The sequence below is a fragment of the Globicephala melas genome, chromosome 1, assembly GCF_963455315.2.
Source record: "Globicephala melas chromosome 1, mGloMel1.2, whole genome shotgun sequence".
Classification (NCBI taxonomy): Eukaryota; Metazoa; Chordata; class Mammalia; order Artiodactyla; family Delphinidae; genus Globicephala; species Globicephala melas.
Window position 1 is genome coordinate 104872684 of NC_083314.1, and position 7294 is coordinate 104879977.

Below are 7294 nucleotides of genomic sequence, written 5' to 3' on the forward strand. Positions count from 1 at the left end.
GTTCTGTCCCAGTGACCCTTTGGTTCCTGCTTCTCTGTCTGCCGTTACACCACCAAACTGTGTTATGATTGATGAGGTCGCCTGATTGTCTCCCCAGTTTGAGGTGTGCTCCTTAGGTGAAGGTTGAGACTTATTCGTCTCTCTCTTCTGTATGTAGCACAGAGCTGGACTAGTAATGGCTGCACAGAAAAATCTTGGTTGGTTGAATAAATGAATGAGTGAATGAATGAATGGGTGAACAGGCTCTGCCACACAAGGTAGAGCCATGATGCAGTTGCAGCCTTCCCTACCTCTACCAGATAAAACTGACCAACTAGAACTCATCAGAATCCTGTTCCTGAGCCAGTCTTAAGCACAGAGCTATTGCTTTTCACCAGCCAGCTGGCTCAGTTACCAAGCTGGGATGGTAATCGTTAACATGACACTTTAAACATCATAAGATCAGCAGGAACGTGTTTCTAGTGGTTAGTGACTAAGAATAAAATCATGAGGCTATGCCTATTCTGAAAACTACGTGATGGACCAGAGCTGATTTCTGTGTAAGTACTCACTACTCCCTCTCTCCCAACATATAAAAAGACTTCTTTAATTGTACACTCCTGACTTCTCCCCCACTTCCAAAGAGGAAGGATCCTTGTTGCTGGGAGAGAAGCTAAGTCAAGCTATATAACCCAGTTCTGGGGGAGGAGGAGAATGGAGGTGGAGGCAGAGAGTAGAGGAGTTTTCTTCAGGGATAGGAGGAGAGCCTCTCAGAGCACCTCTGAGCAAAGGAGACGGAAACGAAAATGTAGTAAATGTTTATGAGTTCCAATCTTTGTCTAGCTTCCATAATGACTTGCATGAGGGATGAGCAAAGACATTCCTTTTAATCTATTTTGGCTATTGTCCTGTGCTTCTGAAATGTGACACTGTCCCAAGGCCCACCCACAAGAGTTCAAGTTTTGTAAAAGGTATACCTATAAGTGGAGGAGAAGGGACTGCAAAAAGATCAAGCGTGTCTTTCACTCAGGGCTTTGCTAGCTCCACAGCTGGCTCTGCCAGAGAGAACACAGCCAGGGCAAGCAGAGGCAACAGAAGTCCCAGAGCTGGTAGTTATGGCTGTGGGCGAGGAGACATCCTGGACAGTGAGGCACTGCATCGTGGGGGAGGCGCGGAGGGCGACCCAAACAAGACACTGTCCTCACCATTCCCTGGGACCCTTAATCCAGGGATGTCCAGGAGTCCGTGGGGATGACTGGAGGGAAAAACTGAAGGGAAACTCAGTCTGGAGCCAGGTTACAGCTTGATGTGGGTACCCTGGGGCAGCCTGAAACTAGACAGGCTTCCACCCCGACCAGGGATGCCCCAGGAGCTGCCAGACCACCACTGGGTCGTGGAGCTCACTACTGGCAGGTGGTGGCTCTGGGGGCAGACAGGGTTTCTAATACAGTAAGTACCCCACATACGAACGAGTTCCATGCCGAGAACGTGTTCCTAAGTCCAATTTGTTCGTAAGTCCAGCAAAGTTAGCCTAGGTACCCAGCTAACACAATCGGCTACATAGTACTGTACTACAACAGGTTTATAATACTTTTCACACAAATAATACATAAAAAACAAACACACACACAAAATAAAGAAAACATTTTTAATCTTACAGTACAGTACCTCAAGAAGTACAGTGGTACAGTACAACAGCTGGCATACAGGGGCTGGCATCGAGTGAACAGGCAAGAAGAGTTACTGACTGGAGGAGGGAGAGGAGGTGGGAGATGGTAGAGCTGAAGGACCGTCAGCAATAGGAGACCGAGGGCAAGCTGTATTTCACTCACGCCTGACACTGATGGCACAGGTTCTGGTTCCTTGCTGGATCAATTCTATCTCTTGAAAAAACGATCCAGTGATGTCTGGGTAGTAGCTCTTTTTTTCTTGTCATAGATGACAGTAAAGTGCACAAAAGCACAACCCCTCGTGGAGGATGCACGCACGTGACAATGTATGCCAGACACGTGAACTAGCTTACCTGATTGGACATGCAAATGCATGTTCGCATCTTTGAAAGTTTACAACTTGAATGTTCCCATGTGGGGGACTTACTGTATCTCAACAATAGTTTACTCAAAGAGAAACCACTGGAGACTGCCCTCAGCCCACACGCAGCCGGCTCCGTTATGGCGACCACAGCCCCAGCATCGTGATTAGTGGTGATGAACCAGGTTATGACCTAGATTTATTTTGTATACCTAATCATTATGCTGAGGATTTGGAAAAGGTATTTATTCCTCATGGACTAATTATAGACAGGACCGAATGGCTAGCTCGAGATGTGATGAAGGAGATGGGAGGCCGTCACATCCTGGCCCTTTGTGTGCTCAAGGAGAGCTATAAATTCTTTGCTGACCTGCTGGATTACATCAAAGCACTGAACAGAAATAGTGATAGCTCTATACCTATGACGGTAGATTTTATCAGACTGAAAAGCTACTGTCATGACCAGTCAACAGGTGACATAAAAGTAATTGGTGGAGATGATCTCTCAACTTTCACTGGAAAGAATGTCTTGACTGTTGAAGATATAATTGACACTGGCAAAACAACGCAAACCTTGCTTTCCTTGGCCAAGCAGCGTGATCCAAAGATGGTCAAGGTTGCAAGTGTGCTGGTGAAAAGGACCCCTCAAAGTGTTGGATATAGACCAGACTTTGTTGGATTTGAAATTCCAGACAAGTTTGTTGTAGGATATGCCCTTGACTATAATAAATACTTCAGGGATTTGAATCGTGTTTGTGTCATTAGCGACACTGGAAAAGCAACATACAAAGCCTAAGATAAGAGTTCAAGTTGAATTTGGAAACATCTGGAGTCCCGTTGAAATCACCAGGAAAATTGTCAGATGTTCTAGTCCTGTGGCCAGCTGCTTAGTAGAGCTTATTGCAAGTATCTTCTAAGAATTTTATCTGTTTTGTAGTTTAGAAATGTCAGCTGCTGCATTCCCTAACTCTTTATCTGTACTATGAGCCTACAGACTGTCAGTTCCCTTTGGGCGGATTGTTGTTTGACTTGTGAATGAAAAGTCTCTTAAACCACACCACCACTGAATGAAAATATTGAAATTGTATCTATAAGAAACATTTAAAGAAAAGAATATATTAGTTTTTTAATTGGTATTTGAATTTTTATATATTCAGGAAAGAACAGAAGTGATTGAATATTGTTAATTATACCACTGTGTGTTTTGAAAAGTAAGAAGCAGTCAGTTTCATATCAGTGACAGTATTTAGAGGTAACGTTATGTCAGATAAACCATCTATCCTGGAGTTATTTTAGTCGGTTTCAGCAGTATTAACTATTTTCCCGCTTGTTCAGATTATTTCTGGCGAATCTTTGTCAACGGTTCCTTTTAAATACAGGTCAATAAGTTCCCAAAACCTACCACTTTTTGAAGTTTTCAGTGTAAAAATCCTTAAAATAAAGGCTGTCTCTTTAAAAGAAAAAAAAAGAAAGAAAGAGAGAAACCTCTGGGATAGACACAGAATCTCCCCCAAAGTGGCTGCAGATCCTAAGATCAGAAGGAGAAGATTCTGGGTCAAGGCAAACATTGAAGAGACAGTAACACATATGGGTTAATTAGCTGTGGGGAGAGGAGCTCTTGATCATGGCAGCCGCTGTGGTCCAGGCTTATTACTGAAAAGCTGAGCTTGGGCTAGGGAATAGCGAAGGTAAAGCAAAGTGGCTTGTTTGAAGGGAGGCATCTTAGACGGGAAGCAGTGGGGTGCATTTGACTACAAAAGCCAGAAGGTCTGTGGTTGAGGCCTTGCCCACTGCTGACATGAGAGTGTTCGGCACACAGTGTGCATTCATTCATGTATTCATTCTATAAAAACAGTAGGCACTTGCTATGTGCCAGGCAGCAGGCTAGGCACTGGGGACACCGGTAAGCAGGTAGACGTGGCCCCTGTCTTCATGGGGCTTACATTCTACTGGAGGAATCAGAATGTTGGTTGAGTCTGGATCCCTCACTGCTTGCCCCTTCTGGGGACCTCTTTCCTATGGAATGGGCTTCAGCCAGTACTTTTTTTTTATTTTTTAACATCTTTATTGGAGTATAATTGCTTTACAATGGTGTGTTCGTTGCTGCTGTATAGCAAAGTGAATCAGCTATACATATACATATATCCCCATATCCCCTCCCTCTTGCATCTCCCTCCCACCCTCCCTATCCCACCCCTCTAGGTGGTCACAAAGCACCGAGCTGATCTCCCTGTGCTATGTGGCTGCTTCCCACTAGCTATCTTACATTTGGTAGTGTATATATGTCCATGCCACTCTCTCACTTTGTCCCAGCTTACCCTTCCCCCTCCCCATGTCCTCAAGTCCATTCTCTACGTCTGCATCTTTATTCCTGTCCTGCCCCTAGGTTCTTCAGAGCCATTTTTTTTTTTTAGATTCCATATATATGTGTTAGCATATGGTATTTGTTTTTCTCTTTCTGACTTAGTTCACTCTGTATGACAGACTCTAGGTCCAACCACCTCACTACAAAGAACTCAATGTCATTTCTTTTCATGTCAGCCAGTACTTTTAGAAAGTGTTAGCTGGGAAGGGAAGACTCAGAACACCAAATTTTAGGACAGATAGGGAAGTAGAATTGGTCTGGCCACAACCATTTTCTCCAGAATAAGGGACTTGTGGAGAAGCTGAAGAGGCCCCACAATAAAGCCAGGAGATGGTTACAGCCTCCCTCCAGGCCTTCCCAGGAAAATCATCCAGGCCTACAACAGCAGCAAAGATAATCACAATCGGCATTTTAACAGTTCTTCTGATATCAGCAGGATACTCAACAGGTCATTTCTACAGGCCCACTAGAAAGTCGGAAAAGAGGACCATAGGAGAAAAATGAAAAGAGCTGTGATGATCAATTGTAAAGGTAAAAACACTATAGTGGTGACTTAATTAAGGCTATCTATTTATCCATCTACATACTAGTTCTTTCCCCTCTCTACAGAGAACTGTTTAAAATACAATATATTTCTGTCGTGGTGGGAATATTTTAAGACATAGGAATGGACTTCCTGACTCTAAGAATTGTTAGGTGCCAACCAAGGAGAGGATTACAGAATGAAATCAGCTTTCTTACATTTGAGAGGACAAACTTGTAGATAAAGTAACCAAAATTGGCCCATATGAATGCTTGTTATCTGATTCTATCCTTCAAGGCCCAGTCTCAATGATTATTATCTATGGTATGTAAGCAAGACTTGACACCTGCAGGCTGAAGGAGGCTCAATCCCACTTGAAGTCTCTGCTCTCGAGTCTCCCTTTGGGCCTCCAGCCCATCTTCCATCTTCCCCATCAGCTCACTGCCCAAGAGGCTGACCTTCAGGAGCTGTGTGAGTACCGCTTGCCCTGGGCTTCACTTGGATTCAGCCAGTGGGAAGCACCGGCAGGGCGTCCTCCAAATAAGCTGGAGAAAATCGAGGTGGAGTATCCCTTCAACCCCCATCCTGATGGTCTGACACCTGCTAGGTTCCTTCATTGAGGCTATAGCTCCCGTTGGGTGGCCTTTCCTCCAGCTACAGTTCTCACCGGGTTCAGGGACATGCTCCCCCATCACACCTTCATGCCTACAGGTGGTAACAGACTGTTGCCAACCCTGGACTTCCCTCAACCCTGCTCAGACCTTTGTAAAGAGTCCTTTAACAAGCCCTCCCTTAGTCAGCCCTTTGAGTGTATGTGCTGTCTGTCTCCAGCTGGAGTTCTGACTCATACACTCTCTGAATCGGACATGAGGAATTTCTGAAATTTCATTCAACATTTATTTTAACAAAAGTGTTTTGAGCAACTACTTTATACAAATGATAAATGCTGAAAGATTTAATAATATCTAAACATTTTCGAGTGTCTGGTATGTGCCAGCTAATGGACTAAGCAATTTATATAATTTAATCATCACGATAATCTTGTGATGATGTGTTTTTAAACCTCTCTTCAGGTATGGAAACCAGTGTTTGTTATAAATGAGTACCTTGACTGAGGCTACATCCCCAGTAAGTAGAGGAGGCAGGATTCATACCCAGAGGGGTTTCATTTTTAAACTTATACTTTAAACTGCTTCTTTTTATGGTCTCTTATATACAGTGATAATTATGATAGGGTATTCAGGGAAAAAACAGAGGAGGAGGGAGGACCTCATGTACTAATTGCATACAGAAAACTAGGCTCTTTTTTCAAACTTGAAGACTAGTAGGAGGGCAAACCTACACAGACAGGATGAATGAAATGATAAAATGTTTGGATGAAATGTTTATCAGGTGAACTAGGGGTGGGAGAAGAGGATTATGGAGGGGTGAGTATTATGTGCAGTGATAGGCAGTGATATGTTTAGCAGGTGGTCTCCATCCTCCCCAAAAGCCTGGTTTACAGTGTTTGTCAGTCTCTGTGGCATAAATACTCCCACGATGGCCAATGTCAAGCTACCAATATGGCATCACTGAATGGCACGTGGGGAAGAGATGTGCAAAATTGGCTCTTGAGAGTGGGTACAGGCCTACTGCTGTGCACCACTGTATTTATGTGCAAGGGCAGGGAGTCAGGAAACAGCACGTGTGTTTGGGGTACTCTAGGTTGGTCAGATCTGCTAGAACACAAGGAACAAGTGGCAGGGGAAGGTGGAATGGGAACAGGGATGAGACAGGAAAAGTGGTAGAAAAAACCATGAGAGAGGGCTTTGTCTGGAGCTGCACTGTACAGTTTGGTACCCACACGTTGCCAATGAGTACTTGAAATGTGTCTGGTCAAAACTGGGATGTGCTGTAAGTGTAAATTATACACTGGATTTCAAAGACTTAGTAAATATACATATATTATATAATTAATAGCTATATGAATACATATAATTAGTATATTTGTGTTGATTATATATTAAAACGATAATATTTGGATATATTGGGTTAATCACATATTTACAATTAATTTCATCTGTTTTCTTTTTACTTTTCAAAATGCAGCTACTAGAGAAAGCCAAACTACATGTGTAGCTCGCAATGTATTTCTTTTAGACAGCTTGGAGCCAGAGAATTTGGACTTTATTCAACAGGCAACAGAGAGTCTTAGAAGAGTTTTAAACGGATATGGTCTGCTTCCCATAATGATCCATCTGGTGCCGTGTAGAGTTTGCTGAGCCCAGGCCAGAGGAGGGAAACTTGAGAGAGTCCAGGCCAGAGGGATGCGGCACTGAATGAGGCAGAGGACGTGGGGATGAAGGAGGAGAGAGCAGACTGGATGGGACAGGGTGGCCGATTGCATGTGAGAGGTG

The 7294-nt window shown here is 43.8% G+C and overlaps 1 pseudogene; it reads left to right on the forward strand.

Moving 5' to 3' along the window:
* Positions 1-2200: 2200 nt before the first annotated feature.
* On the forward strand, positions 2201-2844 carry LOC115859891 (hypoxanthine-guanine phosphoribosyltransferase pseudogene; annotated as a pseudogene).
* Positions 2845-7294: the final 4450 nt, after the last annotated feature.